Below are 18,082 nucleotides of genomic sequence, written 5' to 3' on the forward strand. Positions count from 1 at the left end.
AGCATATTCTTTGTGGGGTCTCACAGACAAGCCGTGCACTTGGTAGCGACACAAATGACTGAACATTGCTCTATTGAGTAAGCCTCCTAATAGAATGGCATGTTTAGGCCTGTCATTTAATTCAAAGCAGGGGAGAGTTGTGTGATGATGAGACTTGGTAAATGAGTATTTTAGCAGGCAGAGCTAATGTCTACAAACCTGTGGTGTTTAGTTTGCTGTTAAGGATGACATTAACAGAGACACAGACCCAGGGATGCTGATCAACCCTGAGGTCCTAACACATGGGATGATGTTTCTGGCTCATTTCCTGCACCATAATCAAGGCTTATGTACCTGGATAGGTGTGTGTGTGTGTGTGTGTGTGTGTGTGTGTGTGTGTGTGTGTGTGTGTGTGTGTGTGTGTTTGCTTTTTTGTAACTGAGATCAGCACTAGATGTCAGTTTTTTCTATCTGTGTCATTGTCTCTGTCTCTTTGTCTGTGTCTTTCTCTTTCATCCTCTCTCTCACCCTCTAATGGAAGCAGGAGGGAATCTGCTAATTAAGGATGTAAATGGAACTGAGGAGTGACAAAGAGCCTGCTTGTAATTCACATCTAAATTGTCTCTTACCTCAGCAGAAAATTTATCACAGGAGACAATGTCAACTTTTACATGGGGAGAGCCATTTGCATTTTTCGAATTCATTACCAGGGTGGCACTGCAATCATAAGCCGTGATACAGACCCCTACCCTCCATTCTGCTGCACCCATCCTACCCATCACTACTGGGTAAAGGATAATCTGATGGGTTCCTCTTCAGTGGTCACTCAGCAGTGGTGGAGATGCAGGGAGGAAAGAAGGAGAGGAGTGAAGAGGGGAGTAACAAAGAGAGAGGTGAAGAGAGTTTGTTGGATGTGGAGCATAAAGTGGTGTGTGTGTGTGTGTGTGTGTGTGTGTGTGTGTGTGTGTGTGTGTGTGTGTGTGTGTGTGTGTGTGTTTGTGTGTTTCTGTGTTTGTGAGTGTGCATGTGTGCAGCAAAGCCACACCACTCTCCAGAGCGACAGAAACCTTGTTGTGATTTATGCAGCCTGAGATATGAGTGCTGGTTACGCAGTAGCAAGACATCGATCTGACAAAGCAAACCAAACAATAAAGAGGCGAGGAAGATGATGTGCTCAGTGGAGTGGAGAAATGGAGAGTGTACCTATAAGAGCTAATTATCTGAGCACATAATTCTTCAGGTTAAGACAGGGGGAGATGAGAGCCAGCCAAGCCACAGCTGTCTGAGAAAAGGCTTGGCTACACAATGGGCCTAAGGTCCCAGACCTTGGTCAAGAATAATTCTAAATAAAATTGTATATCTGTGCAACTTGTCAATAAGCTAGGCTTAGCTAAAATGGGTAGGACCGTGTCGCAAAAAAAACAAAACAAAAAGATAAAAATGTTTCTATAGTGTCATAAGCTGAGGTTCAGTCAAAGTGTTTTTGTGCAAATTTTTGCAACAAAAGGCCTCCCAGACTGATTGTATGTGCTGCTTTTTCATTTAAATAAGTTGTGAATGTGCAAACATCCGCTCACATATTAAAATATTAGCAAAGCCAACCTTTGTTTCCATTTTTTTTACATTTTGGACAACATATACTATTGCCAATCACTGCATAAAAAGCAGTTTTTGAGCAGTTTCCTATGAAAATGTTCTTTTCACATAGTTTTATGTATGGTAGGAACGGATGGTGTCCATAATATTTGCAGTTTATTTACCGTCAATTAAATTCAGTGAAAAATCCTCTAGTTGGGAGACTTAATCTGTTAGTTAAGCAGTTAGTGCAAAGTTCCACCTAGAAAATTCACAGCCTTATTCTTCTTCAATTGAGCAGATTATAGAGTCTTGGTAAGAGATTATATAATAGCTATGGCTGGCCCTTATGGTTTTATCAGCAGCCCATTACAATCACTGAGCAAGTTCACAATTCACAGTTCAAATACAGTCTTCCAACCTCATGTCATTTCTCTATAAACCGTGAAAATAATAATAATATTTGCGATTATTATTTCCTATCTTGCAAACCCATTCTCTGCTTCTGTAAGCAGCAATCCTTTAATTAGACACAAGCACACATACACAATGACTGGGGCGGTGGGTGCTCACTGCCATTAATAACACTATATAAAAGCAAGCCAGACAGCCTCTGACACTTTTAGTAGTTTGGGAAACTAGATGTAATCTGCGTTCGGTGCCAGGAGCGGACCGGGGCTGTGTGTGAGAGAGAGAGGGAGTGTGGCCTGTAAGTCAACGCAAACAGAGCACCGTGAGTACGTCACTGATTAAGACATTATCTGTGAGTTATACCCACACAGACAATGGGAGTGAGAAGTGAATAGGAACCATAAGACAGAGAAAGTGACGGATGAAATGGGCATTTGCTGTTGCCAAGGCTAGTCACTGATGTGTACATTATTAGTCTGAGTGCTGTGAATTAAAGGGAAAATCCACACATAATAAGTGTTAATAACAGTTGTTGTGTTACGCCATTGATAAATTGTGTGGTCTTTTAGTTTTGGTGCTATGTCCTTCCCTGTATGTCCATTGCATTTAGTTTTATATGGCATTGTGTTATATTGCAGCATTTTTTTGTTGGGCATGAGAGGACAGAGCAGAGGATGAGGTTCCGTTTAGTGGCACCCTTGGCACCCATCTAACCTTGGCATACTGCTGGGCATGCTCCACTGGCCCTGAACATGCTGAGGTTTGAATCCAGAAATGCCTTTGTGCAGCACAGGCCACCAGAGGAGACGTGGGAGGCTCCATTAATATATCCCCAACTGTATCGCATCAGTCAAGACTCCATAGCTAAAGCCACAGATCTCCAGTACATCTACAATACCTGAGGAGCATATGCTTCAAATGTGATTCATCTTCCAAAGTAAGTAGGCACGATATTAAAGATCAGTTTGCATACATTAAAATTGTCCCAATTTGGAGAATCAGTCACAGTACGTTCAGTTCATGCAAGGTCAATTTGTGTCATTGTTTTCTTGTTTGTGTGTTTGTTTGTTTAATATAAACCATGAATTCTAATTCTGGCAGCACAGAATGGCCACATTAACCAGGCATGGCCGTCTGGGACAGGTTCCAGCTGGAAGCATGCATGGGATGCAGCTTTCCCGCGACAAAACTGGTTTCACTGGCAAGAGCTAAATAGTTTCTCATTTCCAAATGGTCAATAAAAAGGAGGAAAAACATTGGGAAGAAAAATGCAATATTTAATAGTAAATCTTTGGACTGCTTTTTTACTTGTGGTTTCTACCCCCTCAATAGTCGTAATTATATCATGATTTGTAGATTGGCTCTCAAAGGTTTATCTCACCTGTGCCAGAAGTCACTGATAAGATGGAGGAGGAATATGCAATATTCCCATTGGAATGTAAGATACCTGATTTAAAATCTTACTTCACTATTCATCTTCTCCTCCCTCTTGTTGTTTCTTTTCAGCCTGGCTGGCTGGTTAGTTAGTTTGTTGGATGTGTCTCTGAGCTGTGGTGTCTGCAGGAAGAAATGTCTGGGTGAGGGCTGAGTTCAGGAAAAGTGCATCAGAAGGTGTGTGTGTGTGTGTGGGGGGTGGGGGTGGTGAGACCCTCGGGACCATATCTTATTTTTAACATGGCAGTCATCCAACTTCACCCTGACCTAGTGTGGTGAGGGGACACTATTATGTATGACACACGTAAACATGACAAAAAAATGTTGCTACACACACACACACACACACACACACACACACACACACACACACACACACACACACACACACGCGCACACACAGACTAACACATACAGTACATTTGTGAAAATGTGAATGCAGTTTTGAATGCATTTCTTTGGCTCTTTGTTTGTTTTCAACCCATAAACAGGAGTCCAAAGCCAAATGAACATAAAACATGGGTGGTGATACTGTCACATGGCAGCAGTGCTATTACGATCTCCTTTCCTCATGCCATTCCCAAGATGCTGCAGAAGCGCAGCACTAATCTTTGGTCCTCTTGCCTTCATTGGCCTTTACTGTGTGTACAGCTGCCTTTCTCTTACACTTTCATCACAAGGCCATTTCCCCACAGCCTGAAAGCCCCCTCTGAAACTCTACCCCTCGCTCCACCATTCTAGCCTGCCCATGATGGATGGCCGCACCTCAGGTCCTCTCAGCCTGTCCATCAAGCCCTGCGATTAAAACACTTGGAATGACCAACATTTCTCCCCCCCATGCCACCCCTTCACTCTCAGGCCACCACTACTGCAGCCCTCTGCCCCCTCACCTTTCTCACCCTCCTTCCCTCTAACACTCCTCTCCCACTTCAACTGCTCCCAGAACCCCACAATCCATCTTGTGGAGAAAAAACATCATTTATTCTGTACTTCCCAGATAATTTACTTTTTCTCTCCCTCTTTCGTTCCTCTTTTCTTTTTCCCCTCCTTTCTACAGGAATTCTCCATTTCCCTATAAAATGAAAATTCATCTGGAATTACATCTTATGTCATCATTATGTTTATTAAGCGTGGATGATGTATATGAGGAGCTGCGGCGTGCCGCTGAGTGCTTAATGATGCATAAGATTAAGCCGAGCCTCTCAGCTGTGCTGAGACTCCCCTCTGCTTCCCAGGCTGCAGACACACGCTGGGGGAACAGGCTCCAAACGGCCATCAGGTGAACAGGGGAAAAGGGAAGCCTACATCCTCTTTGTGTGTCAGCAAAGAAGGAGGAAAAGTGTGGAGTTGGTGCACAAGAGTTGTTGATAGGGGAGGATCAGAGAGTTGGCCCCAACTTCAAGGAAAGAAAAGGAAGGGGTGTTTGTATCGGTTTGTTGGGTGCAGTCAAAGGAAATATCTGAAATTCTGTCCACACATAGTAACTGCTACATTTTCCCTCCTCCTAAGTCCCACAACTCCAAAAAACTACATACCTCCTTTTCTCTTCTCTGATCTTCTCATACTTTGAGAATAGCAAAAAATAACACAGCTTTACTCATATTAGCACTATCACTCACTTTGTCTTCTTCATATTCACACACTTCGAGGATTTGTTCCTTGCCTCCTTCTAGCCTAGTAGCAGAAGCACCAGCAGTCTATGACAAAAACATTATCCTTCTGGTGCTAAACAATCCAATAAACCTCTCCACGGGGAAGAACTTAACCTCTCCTCTCCTCTGATGCTGGCTTCCAGACCACGTGACTGCTGCCACAGTAAATTCAAATCATTAGTCTTCTCACTCCGCCATCACACAGGGAAGGAAAAAAAATCTGCCTCTATTAGTAATGGAGACCTCGTCAGAGACCTTCCTCTGAGAGCCCTGCCTTCCCAATTCCCACAGGAAAAATCCCCAGCAAAAAACGAATTCTACTTTTAATAATCTGTCATCAGGACCAGAGGCAGTCATAAATTATGTGGGGAGCATGTGCGGGAGCGGGCCACGAGAGGGAACTCAGGGGGAGAAATCAAAGCCTGAGTTTGACAAACTTTGCTGAAGATAAATAATAACTTACAAACAGGATTAGTTGTAAAGTCGTGGTTGAGTGCCCTGCCAAGCAGTTTCCCTAGCAGTCTATGCAGGATGAAGAATTTACAGACACACCTGTCATTAGCACCTCCCCCCTTCCTCTCTTTTAATTCTCACTCGATCTCTTTCCACTGTCTTCAATGTCCTGATAGACCACCTTTGCCTTTTCTCTACCAGCAAACATTTGTGTTTCCTCATTAACCCTCTTGGTTCCCAGGGACAGATGCAGGAGGAGTATGATTCTGGAGACGTAGGTGACAGCAAGGTGGTTAAGAGGCAGTATTAGTGTAGTGTGGCAGGGGAAATGGCCTCTTCCTCCACCCATAAGTAAATAAACAGAAATAACTAATCAGCCTCCTGCACACACACCAGAGTACTAATACCAAATGGAGCTGGGATTTACCCTGAGAAGCTGCTGAGACACCATCGATTGGGATGATTGGTTTCTGGGCATCTTGTGTGCACACAGTGTGTCTTTATTTGTGAAAATGTCTGTAAGCTGTAGGTATGCTATATTTTGTGTGTGTGCGTCTGTGCGGTACAGAGTTGGCGAGTGAAGCAGCCAGTATGGGAGGAAAGGGCTATGAGCCGTGGGGTTGTTCTCTCACTGTTTCCATGTCAATATTTGCTAGAACGATCGACATGCATCATAATCGACTCCCTCTTTCAAACCACGGCTAAAGGCCCATCTCCATCAGGTGACAGAGACCAGTCAGGGGATGAATCCCCCACAGCCAACCACAAGGGGAGGAACTGGTTGAAATAAGACAGGCATGTTTCCACAAGTTTGTGTCAAATCTCTATTGATTTAATCATCAACAGATCTTCTGGCTTACACAGCATGAGGTCACATGATGTGCGGCAATAGCTACCTTTTTAAGCCTCATAGGATAACAGGGAGACATTTGCATTAGTGATATTGTTCTCTTGCTACATGATAGTCAAAAGTATTTGAGAAGTAGTTGCACATTTGCATACTTACCACATGCATGGCAGATTTAATATTTGGATTAAAAAGTTGTTCCTTTTTCCAGTTGTATTGCTCACATTATTTAAAGGATAAGACGGCAGTATCGACTGGGACATAGTGTGATATCTGCCAAAGACCTCCATTGTTTAGAAACCATCAAAACACAATAATATGCCCCCACCAATGCTTTGGGTGATATGGTCCTTCCTTACGATAAACAAGAGCATTGTGGTTTATTTTTAATCCCACATACAAAGCCCTGTTATAAAAACGTACTATTGTGTGCAACTGCACTACTGTGCTAACTGTGCTAACAACTACAGTGCCCAGCTGCTTTAAGACATTAGTAACCACTTATTTAAAAACAAAACTATATATTTGTGACCCATATATAAAGATTTACATCTTCAGCAGGATCGAATGGGCTTGGTGCTGAGAGCCACAGACAGGGTGGGGAAGTCAGAAAGCAATGAGAATTTGACTAACATATTTTTTGTTTTGGTTATTTCATGGGACTTGAATGAATCATGAATTTTAATAATTATATTTGTTGAATAAATAAATATGTGGAATAACGCCAGCCTTATCCTTTTATTAAAGTTGGTTTCAATCAGCTGAAACTGATTTCATACCTATTGAAAACAACAAAGTGGTTTGTGCTAACTTCCAAATACCTAAACACTCCTGTGCTTCTGTCTCATTGAGCTCAACATAAAGAACGCACCTCAAGCGTGTCCCATGAAAAGCCCTGAGAAAATGCATACATGCAGTACTGGGATTTCAGCCCTGCAAAGTCAAGTGCTAAATTTTCGCTCCATTCTCCAGTGATACCAAAGAAGCTCAATCATACTGGGACAGTAATATGAATCAAGGACAGCTCACTCACTCTCAATTGCAGCTTGGTCTAACTGGGACCATGGGTAAAGCAGAAACTGGGTTCTCAATTCAAATGGGAGAGCGAGTAGGCCAGTCGGACTCTCCAGCACGTCTCAAGGCTGATAGATTACCTACTGCACTAAGGACAAAGGGAATGAAGATGACTACTCTGCCAAAGCTGGCTACAGATGAGACATGCACGGCTGACTGACCATGGTACACCTCACCCATTTGTCTATGTGTTCAAGCTTTGCACTATGTATGACAAAGAGTCTGTACACTACACTATTGACATATAGTCTCACCTTTAAATCGTGGAATATCTTGTTCCAACTTTCATTTTGACTTAGATTCTGAGTATGTTAGAGCATCCATCAACTGGATTGGTCACTTAATGTTCCATACATGCTGCTTTTTATTATGCAGAAAGCGCTATGAGGGCATAAATCAAAATTAATGTCAGTCAACTTTTTCTCAAAAGTTAAAAAAATAAATCTAGTAAGAAGTCTATGCAATATTTGTTATGACTATCTGTTAAAACTTAAATACTATATATAAATGCACAATACTATGAAATACATTCTTTTTTAGGTATTTTGGTTGACATTGGAGACCTTATTCAGTGCATAAATGCATTTAATTCTGCGAGCCAGCTATTTTTTTGCACTGAGTACATGATGTGCCATCCTCAGAGATTAACCTAGATGTTCTTGAGGCCAGGTTCACTTGTATCTGAGCCACAGTCATATATTACAATGCAGCTGAGGTGGCAGTGGCAGTAACTCATTCTTTTCTATTCTATTCTGCCTCTGCATATTCCACAAAGCCCCCACTGCTCTGCACTTAGAAGGTCACCTCTTTCATCAGCTATTCTATTTGCATTCCAAATCGTACGTACATGAAAAATGTGCCACTGAGTTTACGCGGGCGGCACTTCGAAGGCAGATTAGATAGAATTTGCCATAAGAACCTTATGCATGCTAACCTTTGCAGATGGCCCCACTATTGTGGAGAAATGGATTGCCTAATAAACCATATCATCCGACATATTTGCCGCTTGGCTGACCAAATAGAGGCTGTGTTTTTTGAGCAAATTCCCTTTGTCAAATTTGTCAGTGTTCATGCCGCCGTTTTAGGTTTGGTTCACAAAGAGGAGGAGGCAGGATCTTTAGTGTATCAAGTTAGAGTGCTGAGCAATTTGGACTGTTTCTGAAGATGAGACCATTTTTCCACAAGATTTATTTCATCAGAGGGAAATATTTAATATGCTCTCCATTTGTTTGTTGTATGTGTCCTATTCCATTCTCCCCTCACATATTGTACAATGTGTAATATGTGCAATATAGTTCAACAATGATGGACAATTGTTAGCTACTTATTCCACCTGATTAATTGAGACAAATAAACAGAGTACAACATTAAGTTGGCACCCTCCATCTCAGTTGCAATATCTTCTGCCTTTTCTTTTCTCTGTAGTACATATTATGCATAGGTGTACTTTATTTAACATGCAGCATCTTTGCGTCGATTACCATTTGGACCATTTAAATCTACATGAAGCTATTGTTTCTACAGGTCCGTCAGCTGTTCTGACATTTATCTTTATAATTCCTTATTGAATTCCCAACATTTCACTTCTATCTATAATTACCGTTAGGCTAGAGGGCAGTGAAGAAACAATGCTACTTCTAAACCTTGCAAGGTTTTCACCAGAAATCTAATTTCACAACGGAACCCTAATTCATCGCTCCCAGAAAAACCTCTTTCATCAAACTTTGCATATGAGCAGCCAAGTGCTGCACAGGCTCTTAACGGCATGCTTTGCCTCCTTTGGTGAGTTGGCCAACCAATCCATCTTCCTGAGTGTGCTCAGAGCCGAGGAGTGGGCAACCGATGCTCCCGTCACCGGGTTCCTGCGGGAGATGGATTAGGGCTCCATCGCCCACCTCCAGTCCGGTACCAGCCCAGTGGCACAATCTGGACCTCAGCGCTGAGAGCCACGTGGTGGGCCTTGTGGGGCTCTATGAGGGGGCTATGAGAGGCAGGATGGGGGATGCTGTGTCTCAGTCACTCATGTAGAATCCAGATCCTCTGCTCCACAGGAGATGGAGCTGGACCTCCTGTTTGTGTTCCACAGAACAGAGTGAGGGTGTCCAAGTCATTGCTTGCCTGTGCAGTTGCTAATGCGGGCATTTTATCTATGACAAAATGTCACACAATAATATGATCATCAGCAAAAGAAAAGAAAACTTACTGACATACTGACTTGTTTAACATATTAAAAGGCAGAAATTGCAATCTACTGAATAAATGTGTGACCTCCATTTTAAGTTATGTCCTTCATTGGCTATTAGTCACTGAACTGTCTGACGGGACAACAAATACAATAAATGATGGCCCTGATTCCTCTTAATCTAATACGTCTTTTAAAATGTACATCCACCCTTAAAATAGCTTGTCCTTCAGCTGGAGGAGGAGTTTTGTTTCATCTCTTAGTATCGTTCATCATGACTGGCTTTAAAACTGAAGTGAAAGCTTCTTTTATTAATCACAAAGAGCTCAAGTCAAGGCTTTGCACTCCATCGCTTGCATCCAATTTACAGCAGCGATAATTCATGCTATGCTAAACATTTCTTGTAAAATGTCACTTTGTGTTTGTAATTAATTTCTAAATTAATAAGCAAAATCTTTGAGTTATGGTATCAAACCTTTTACCTTGGTCGCTAAACAATGCCTCAAGGTGCCACCTGGAATGATCGAGATGATAATAAGAATGTGACTCTGGGAAGAGATGAATACTTCACAAACTTGACAGGTTGTCTTTTAGTAGATTACAGATGATCTATCTCTTAAAAAAATACTTCTCATTTTAAAAACTTTGAGAATAGCAAAAAATAACACAGCTTTACTCACCTCTCCTACATATTAGCACTATCACTCACTCTGTCTTCTTAATCTCACCGCTAACCAGGGTGGCCTGGTCCATAGGATTGCAAGCTATGCTTCCAAGTAGGGAGCTATGTGTTAGGTTACCTCCTATATGGGGTATCATGTGTCCCTCATCTAATGCAAGCTATGGGCCTTTGATCAAAAGGAAACTAAAAAGTGGGGGGGTCAAAATGAGAGGAAGAAACAGAGCGTTTCTCTGCCCTCAGAGCTCAGACATTAGAGCAAATACACCTGTCACATGCCAAACAAGTGCATACAGATCAGATATATTCCTTTAACTTCAAACTTTACTTCTGAGCTGTGAAGTAAACAAAATCAGAGATGCTTTGGGATGTTGATCAAAGATGTTATAATGTAATCTTTTAAAGTGTTTAATTTAGGGGTTTTCCTTTGATACAAGTAGCCCATCACCGCTCCTTCAGTGCCATTGATGGCAACATCCATAACCTGTCCTCTGATATTTCATTCCCATACGAGTGCCATGAACCTAAGATGTAATCGATACACAGACACACAGGCCTCCTGTGTTATTACAAGGGGGACAATGTCTGCTCAGCTTCCCGTGCCGTTACACAGTTCAGGCTTCCAATTAACCTGAGCGGATCCCCATGCCAATCACACAGGGCTACTATCGACAAGCCGCATGAAAAGAATAATGTTGTAAGGATGATGTAGCTCACGGTAGGTGGGGTGCTTCTCCCCCTTCACACTACTGACAGGGACGAGTGTTGTAGTCATTTATCACCTCCTCTCTGGTCACTGAGGGGCCAAACGGGGCTGCATGCCTCTCACACCCTCCCTTTGCTTCATCGGACCGCAATCTGACTAAGTCTGATCACAATAAGAAAGCCAAGAAATGTATCTGAATTTCATTGTGTGTGCAAGACTGGCTCTGCTTTTTCAGCAACCACAGCCAGTATTGAATTGTTTCAAACATCCTTGAATTTACTCTGCATTTAGATGGAGCCAATCAGTATATCGGACAAATTCATGTTGTCTATAGGCCCATTGTAGCTTTGTAAATCAAATAATTGTACCTTCTTTCTTATTCTTCATATTTATCTTTTGCATCACCGGTTTCCAACAATGATTGCTTCCTTTTTTGTGTGATAAACACAATTTACCCAAATCCTTCTCAACTTCTCACATTTGTCAAATGAAGACAGTTGAGTGTTGAAGCTGTGTTTTCATGGTGTGTTAGATGAATGAAGTGCGAAGACATCACACAGGTATAATAACAATATAATCCAAAAGTTGCAAAACATACCTGTTTATTTGTCAGCAGTGACACTTTTTTATAAATCCTGTCTGAAAACAGATGTGCTGTAACTGTTGGACTGGCACGAGAGATCAATCCATTCATTTTTCCCACGTCTAGTGAGAGACAACATACAAATTGAGACTGTATCTAAGTTACAACAGCAGCCAAGTGTGGCCTACTAGGATTTCAGAAGTGATTGAGAGTGTGTTTAGAGGCTCAGGGCCAATCTCTAAAAGCACTGTTACATTGACAAGGCCAGTGCAGAGAAAGAATGCCTCTCTACATTTACTCCCCCTTTCTTGGGCATTGCTGCCACTAGCGACTTTGATATTGATTATTGTGAAACAAAAATCAACTCAAGGAGCACAATCATTAAGACAAATGCAGTTGCACTCAATGCCAAACGCACAATGACCTGACATTCTCTGAGACTTCTTAGTATCAGAAGATACACCAGTCCTCTATGCACTTTGGGTATATTTCAGAGTCTATAAAGAACATTTGCTTATAAAATACTATATAGAGTATCCCATTTTGTCCATTTGGGATTTCTTTAGATTTAATAAAACATTAAAAAAATGACACAAGGGACTGACTCAGAGGTGGGGGATGTTTTCAGATCCTTGACTTAAGTAAATGTAGCAATACTGCAATACTCCATTACAAGTAAAAGTCCTGGATTGAAAACATCACTTAAGTAAGTGAGGTAAGTACAAGTACTTCAAATTTGCACTCAAGTACATTACTTGAGTAAATGAACTTAGTTACACAAGTGTAACTCACATTAAAATTTGACACAAAAAAACCAATAAATCTAATCTGCAGGTCTGTTGTATGTGATCCCAATAAACAGCCACTTGTGAGAGACATGTGATAATGTTGCAGTTTGAATTTTGATTTGCACCCACTTTCTTTCTTAGCCATCTTCAGAAACTCATCTTAGTTTCGATACAGTTGGCAGTCTTCATCTGGCACATTAATGCCTGAGGACAAATCATTCCTGTCTGCAGTGGTTTAAAATGAGGACAACCTGAAGTGGACAGTGTTAAATGACAGTGTACATTCAGTATATCACCACATTATGAAGAACACTATAATATATTACAATTTTAGGACACATGAAAAATATACTTTATGGGATGTATATGATGTACGCTATTATGAACAGTGATATTTCAAAACTTTACTAATAACTGGATCAATTTTTCTTGTTTAGCAAAAACACAGCTCTGACTTGCGGATGTCATTGCAGATTTAATGTTGCCCCATACCTTTAAAACTTTCCATTTGTTATGTTTGGTCATCCCATTAGTTGCCATTTATTATCATTAGTGTGATAGAAGCCTCTTCCTTGCAGCAGCAGGAGGAAAAAAAAACCTCTACATTTTCACATTAGACAGAGCTCCAGTGGTGCGTCAGATTAATGTTCCTTTCACAAAAACAGAAAAGGTAGGTGGAACATCAACCTCAGGAGCATCACCACAACGATTACATTATGCTGTCTGTTTATTTGCTTATTTCCTTGATGATTGGCTAATTCCTACTGTTTTTCTCATGACTTGTAGAATTATAGCTCATCTTTGGTATTAGTGCATTTAAGGAACCTGTAATTGATGCTTTGGTTGTTTGGTGATAGCTTCAAACATCAAGGCTATATTTAGCCACAGGTTAAGGATGTAGTTGGCAGTGTTGGGCAAGTTACTTTTAAAAAGTAATTAGTTACAGTTACTAGTTATTTCTTCCAAAAAGTAACTAAATTAGTTATTCAGTTACAAATTATAAAAGTAACTAGTTACTTCAGAAAGTATTTTTTTAAATGCTCAAATGTGACCCCACCTCCACCTACCCCTCTTTAATGGAACTTAAAATACATGTGCATGTTCAATTATTTATGATCAATTTGAATATTATAATGAAGTGGACACTTAATACAATACAATATTCATACTCAATATTATTAACAGAAACAATGTACACAAATCTAAACTATTTTAATGTTGCTGCGGGACAAAGTGAGACTAGCCTCCAATCAAATGCCATGTATGTAGATATTATGTTTATATAGTACACCTCAACAGGCCACAACTGGGCAAAATTAAATTATGCTTGTTAAGCACTATACCAAAAATAAATAACAAATATATACACTTTTTGTAGTGCAAATAATGTAAATGGCCTGATCTTTATACTTGCGCGCTGGTGTGTGCGTCGAGCCGGCATGTGTGTGTTTGTGTGTGTGTGTGTGTGTGTGTGTGTGTGGGGCAAGTACTTTCGAGCAAGTACCGACTCTAGAGTCATATAGTAAGAGAAACAAAGTGTCTTCCCTGTTTTTTCTGACCACGGTGGAAAATCTGTAGCAGGAAAAGTTAATCCTCTCCTTGATTTCATAACACCATACCTGTCTCTCTCTCGTTGACTGACTCGCTTGTGTTGTTCGTTGTGTCCGACTATGCGTGCTTTCGAACACCTGCCCAACTCTACCTCTGATTGGCTTACCATGACATTTTACTCAACCTCAGCCAATTGTCAGCATTTATGCGCTTGCGTCGTGCACTGCCCACTAACCAACCAAACCAAGAACAGTAAAAAAAAGTATTTGCCTCTCGGCTCAGACTCAGAGATCTAGTTGGTCTGATGAAAAAAACAGCTTCAATTATAGTAACGCGCCGCATTTTTTGGCAGTAACGGTAACAGCGTTATTAAGATGGGAAGAGTAATCAATTGGATTACTCGTTACTGAAAATAAGTAACGCCATTAGTAACGCCGTTATTTATAACAGCGTTATTCCCATCACTGCAGATTAGAACAATTTAATGAACCAGATTTAAGCAAAAATAATACATTTGCATATGATCCAGTGGTATTTATTGAGGAATTTGACTGATCAGGAATTATGCAGCATTTAAAATGGGTCTTTGTAACTTTCAGTTTGTGTTGATTCGAGCAGCCGCTTTGGACAAAAGCGGTAGTGTTTTTACCACACCTGCTATCGTAAAGGTCTTTTCTTTACGGTGCTGTATGACCACTGTATTACCGAGTTAGCATTACGGGGAGGTCATATAGTAGCGATGAATGTTTTGCTCAAATGGAAAATTATTCATTTGCAATAAGAGAATTAGATGAGACTTTATTGTCCACCTTGGTGAACATTTTTCTTTGGCTTCTTCAAAACATTAAAACACAACCATGACACCACATGCTCACTAATAAACATTCAACATCAATTGTGCAATGAGCAGAAAAAATAGCATTCTTTTCACTGTTAGTCTCATTTGCTGTTACAGGTCATTTATGATCATCAGATGAAAAATTATACAGTTTCAGAAACATTGAAAAGTTACATATAGTAACTTTAATATACGCCTAATAAAAGCTGTAATTTGGCCACAAAACGAAACATGCCAGATTCACTTCAAACCTCCTGAGAGGAAAGTGAAAAACTAAAACAGAAACAATGTAGAAAGAGAAAGAAAAAAATGAATATCATAACAAGTTTTGAAAAAAACATTTTGTAACCCTGACTGAACTGTATCAATCTTGTTGGAGAGGGCAGGTCTGGATGTGTCCGCCTCAGGTTCATGTCCCTGTCCTGCCCAGTGTGAGTGATAAGTAACAAGGCCCCCAGCGAGCAGGACAGGTGTGTCGCTGATTCACTCTGCATTACATCGTGATTAATGGTTTTCTTAATGTACTCATGGCAGTAATAGAAGTCTCTCACGACTAACCTTGCATAAAAATGCAAATGAATAGAGACAAACTGCGGACAAAACACAGTGGGCAGGGCTAAGTCTGGAAGCCTTGGGAAGTGGGTGTGCATATTTCTTTATTTCAGGGAGAAGAAGTTAAAATGGTAGATTAGCCCTTGTTGTGCTGGAATAATTCAAGATCATGAGTCTTCATAAGAATAATTTGGGGTTTAAGAGGAAGGCCAACAGAGAAACATGATCATACAAGTGACTCAAAGTCTTTCTATTTTAAAAACTCTTTGTGTATTACCAACTAGGTTACCACTTTATTTTAACTCGCCATATTAAGTATTTATACGCAAACAAACAATTCATTAATGTTTATAACACACTAAAATGTAGTTGAGGGGCTTTAATGATTAATTTGTTTTTCTTATTTATCTTATCATATGACGCATCTGGACTCCACTTATTTGTTTTTACAGTCATGAAATTAACTTCTTCTTCTTCTTCATCATAATTATATTTAAGTATTCATCTATTCATTTCTAAATACTTCTTGCTACTTTTTTGTCAAACTACTATTTCCGAGGACAAGAATGAATCTGTAATCTTCATGTCTTAATAAGTTTTGAACACATTTATAACTGCTTATAAACATGTGATTGATGATGTGCATGTTTATAAACAGTTTATAAATGCTTTAGAATACATTACATTTTATAATTACTGTATATAATTAAATATGTTTACAGCTTTGTTAAACTATGGTATCAATCATTCATACAGATGCTTCGCAGAAGGAGTTACAGTTATTGATACATTTAAAATGTCCTTATATCTGCTTACAACTACATTATAGTGTTCTATAAACCCTTTATTAGGTGTCTATATACTCATGAATGTGTGGTTAGTGTTACACACAGCATAGACAAAGTTGCTTGAAAGATATAAGACTGCAGTACACTGTTTTTGAAGGAAAAAGTAATTTAAACATAAATCCACAGGAGCAACCCAGTTCAGCCACGGTCACCAGAGCATTTACATGGAATAATAAATATTTCAGAAGTTTACTTGACTGAGTACATCATGATTGCTGAGGCAGCCTGTTCATCAGTAGGTTTTTTTTATCCCCCTCTTTTATCATCATAAATAATGTTGATTAATTAGCAAGTCAAAATCACTGAGGATAATCCATGTAGAATATATCACTGTCAGGAGAACTGTTGAATATTGCATTTACACCAGGAGTGTTTTAATTACAGACATCTTAACATATTAATTAGGACTTGGAAGGAACAAAACAGTTGGAAATAAAAACCTTAAAAATAACTTTTTCTGGTCTGTTTTCTTCTCTTGTGAGCTGACGCCTCTTCACCTCTTCATTTGAGCCTTTGGTTCTCTTTTATTTACACCAGTAATTCCATTAGTATATCAAAACGTGAGTAGTAGCTTCACTGCTGTTGTTTGACTCTCCTTGATTAAAACATAATTCTAGGTATCTTCTTAATTACCAAATCCCATAAAAAGACCAAAGCTAACAATGAATTGATACTACCAGTGTTGTCTGTGTATCCACAGCTTATCCATCTGTGCCATAGAACTCTTAAAAGCACATCAGTGAGGCACTGTGTTGTACTGGTTGACATGTTCCTTCACTATGATGAACATGGTAACTGTAGTTTATTTTTTATTTTACATCGTCCTGCTGCTGTGAGTACTCATCCACAGTTGAAAATAGTCCCCAACAAATGCATTATTTACACAGAGTGACGTAAAACTATCCACAATTTCAAGGAAATTACTATAAATAAATGATTATATTTCTATAGTTTTAGAAATAAAACTATTTATTTGTGACTTATTATTTAAAGGTACAATATGTAACTTTTCTGCTATAAAATGTCTAAAAACGACCATACCTATGATATATATGTTTTTGAGTTGAGTAGCTAGGTAGCTTTACAACAAACCCCATTCACCCCGTAAAATCCAAAAGGTGACATTGGCATGTGAAATATACGGTGATAATGTGGTTTTAGCTGCTGGCTAATCATTAGCCAGCAGCTAAAACCTGCTGGCTCACTAGCTAACTGGTCAGCTAGCTACCAATACAGATTGAATCAAGAAAAACGTAATTGTGTTGGGGAAACTGCAGCTATTTTATTAGCATGATATGAATAAACGTTACTAAACGTAACGTGAATAAACTTGAATGGGTAGCTAGCTAAACCAGCCGTGAACTGATGCATTCTAATCAACGATAGTGTTTAGCAATAAAAACTCCCATAATTCCACGCAACTTCCAAACGTCATCAAACGTCTGTGTTTACAATACATTGTTTTGGTTGAGAGACCCCTAGCAGCAGAAAGTTACATAATGTACGTTTAATATGTATGTCATCAGTAGGAATGAACAGGTGTGAGGCTGAGTGCCACAGACACGTAAGTAATAACTAATTTGAATCAGACTTTATTTACAGCAGGGTCTCACTAGAATAAAAGAAATGGTTGCAATGGTCTAAAATGTTTAAGTCACAGTGAGGGGTTGTTTTGTAATAGGTCTAAGTCTCTCTCCAGGCTCCAAAAAGCATGTTTTACTGCTTTATGAAGCCATGGCACACTCATATCATCCTTTATGAAGCCAGCAACCAGCCTTCTAACACACAAGGCCATCAGAGCCAATCCCATCAGAAGAATGTGGGGCAGAGATGAAATTGGGCTCTTTAACTCCCTGTACCGTAACATGCTAATGCAGGACAATGACTCGCTCATTGCCTGCTATTATGGAATGTACTGGATCCCCAACAT

This window comes from Sander vitreus, chromosome 17 (assembly GCF_031162955.1).
Source record: "Sander vitreus isolate 19-12246 chromosome 17, sanVit1, whole genome shotgun sequence".
NCBI classification, from domain to species: domain Eukaryota; kingdom Metazoa; phylum Chordata; class Actinopteri; order Perciformes; family Percidae; genus Sander; species Sander vitreus.